Consider the following 2,832-nt stretch of genomic DNA (forward strand, 5'->3'; position numbering starts at 1 on the left):
TTTTTTTTCAGTTTGTGTTGTTAGACGTTTTAACTTTTAAGTTTTGGCAAAAATTTAACTTTGGTCAATATATTTGGTAATGTGGTCAAATTAGAATTCCATCAGCATAGTTGTGTCCGTAAGGTCATTTTTTTTGTCTAATAGGATGTTTGGTTTTTGTTTTTCAGTTTGTGCCGGTAGGCCTTTTAACTTTTAACTTTTGGCCAAATTTTGAGTTTGGTCAAATTTTTTGCTAAAGGTGCTCAAATGAGATCAGGCATATTTTTTATTTTAGTTTTCACCCTTATATTTTTTTTAAAAAAAAACCCACTTCATATATTGTAATTTAATAGAGGGAATTTTATTAAGTAATATAGAAAGAAAAAAGATAATAAAAATTGATGTCCAAATACAACAACAAAATCGCAGGCGGAATAGAAAAGAACAACAATCAGCTCACTTTGTTCTTCACTAAGTTGAATGAACAAGAAAAAATTCATCAAGAATTCCCTATGCTTAGCTAGATCGAACTGGGTAATGTTCTTACTCATCTGTTTTCTAAGTTCCACTACATATCAATGATATATCTCCTCTCAAGAGTGGAACAGATTCAACTACAAATCGCCTAAGTTTTCATCTCAAGCTCTAATCCCCAGCAATGATTTCATATATGGAGTATTTCATAGAGCAAATCGGTTCTTTAATCTTTCAAGAGTATTACAACTCATGGATTGCATCTCAGATCTACAGAAAGACCCACATCGTGTTTCTGGGTATGTCTTCATCCCCATTCACCCCTCTTTTGTTCAATTAATCATTGCATGTGTTGCTTGTTCTTGCTGAGAGGTACTTAGCTTGTTGTAGATTTCAGTTCTTGTTCGAATTCCTGCGTATTATTACATTTCTGTACTTTAATTTCATCACTTTAAAGATTGGATTTTGTTTTTGACTTTATTTGTTGTGAATAAAAAAGTATCTTAAAAAGAATTGTACAAATACTTCAAATAAAAATTGGAAGAATTTATTATATTTGAAAGAAAAAAAAAAAATTTGAAAAGAAGAGAAAAAAAAGCAAAAACTTTTCCCGCTAAACTCCCCACCTCCCTAAAATACGAAGACTGGTGCCACTATTCAGTTTTTTTCTCTAATTTCTGCCCACGTTCAACATTACTTTTTCTAAATCCTTTTCATTTTAATCCCATTTCACAGATTTTCTCCGACTACCCTCACTCGCAATTCATCTATCGCTCTTGGATTCTCAGTATCACAATCCTTTCCGCTAAGTGGTAAGTATTCTTTATCAAGGTTAGTTTCTCCTTTTTGTTTGATTCAATCAGTCAATTGTAGAACTTCTGATGTGCTCTATTTGCTCATTTAATATATAGCATTCATATAGTGAATATATAGACTTGTGTTTTTGAATCCCCTTGATATGGAAATTTCTCTAACATGGTTGTGAATTGGGTTCACTATTCGGTACACTATTTTTGAGCCCCTACTAAAAGATAAGTTTATATTTTTATAGATTAAGTCACATCATTCAAAACTTAACAAAGTGATTATGGAATTTACTAAAAGTACTTACTGTTTGAAAGTGCAAACCATTTTTTAACCTTCAAACAACAAACCGACTATATCTTTTAATCTTTAAAGTGAGATTATATTGAGCGGCCAGAAATAAAATTCTAAACGCCACAATTAGAAACAATTTTGAGCAAAAGTTATATGTAAAAATATATTTTTGTCGATTCAGTACATCGTAAGAGTATAAAACTTCTAAATCATCATACTATATCCAAATATTAGTATTTTTAATGAAGCTTACTCTATCCAAGAGTTGTCTTGCCAATACTAAGAAATAGTGGATTCCTAATTGTTGGCAATTAGAAAAAAGAGAAGAGAAATCATCTCTCACACTCTCTGTCCCTAACCATCTTTCTTTCCAGAAAGATATATGCCCTTCCTTCCCCAGCTGGAGTGAAGACTTGGGTTGGAGCTTCCCCCATTGCTTTGAAATGCGTTTCTAGAGACTTGAGCCATGGGGATCTCTATTTCGGCTTGTGCACCAGTTGCTTTCCACCCCATATTTTTCCCAAATTACAACTTTCTATAGTTCAGGATTGTCCATGTATATCCAATGACATTTCATTAGAAAACTCTTGTTGTGCAAGATCAAATCTGTAACCACTAGCCCATTATGTCTCTTAGGTATAATAACCAAATGAAATTTGTTAGTTTCACAGTTACCTTCCCATAAGAAATCTCTTCTTAACCGATCTAGTCTTTCCTGAATCTTTTTTTGGTAATGGAAATAGGGACATGAGGTAGGTAGGAATGTTGTGCAACACTCTATTAATGAGTGTAAGTTTGTCACCAAAAGAGAGATATTACATTTTCTAGGAGGTCAATTTCCTTTCAACTATTTCAATCACAGTATAATTATAATGCCATTTGTTACATGTTTAAAACTACAGAAGATGTAGAAGAACATAATACTTTTCATTGCCTTCATATTTTGAGTTACATGTTTTATGAAGTTTTGATTATACGAAGGTACTAAAAAAATGAAGCTTCAGTGGAAACATTTGTCTTGCTGCCTTGATTATAAATTGCACCCTTTTTAACTATTCAAATATTTTATAATTATAATGCCATTTGTTAAAAATTAGTGCATCTTCTTATGTTCTCTTACATTGTTTTAACTTGTGATTGTTTTTAAGTTAATTGAGTCAAATATTTCTGTTCCCGTTATTTAGGAATGATATCATATTACTATTTATTTGAATAGGACTTTGTTGGAGTTATTTTAGGAGAAAAGGTTGTTATTTAGTTTATATATATACAACTTGCATA

This window comes from Solanum tuberosum, unplaced genomic scaffold (assembly GCF_000226075.1).
Source record: "Solanum tuberosum cultivar DM 1-3 516 R44 unplaced genomic scaffold, SolTub_3.0 scf00022, whole genome shotgun sequence".
In the NCBI taxonomy this organism is placed as follows: Eukaryota; Viridiplantae; Streptophyta; class Magnoliopsida; order Solanales; family Solanaceae; genus Solanum; species Solanum tuberosum.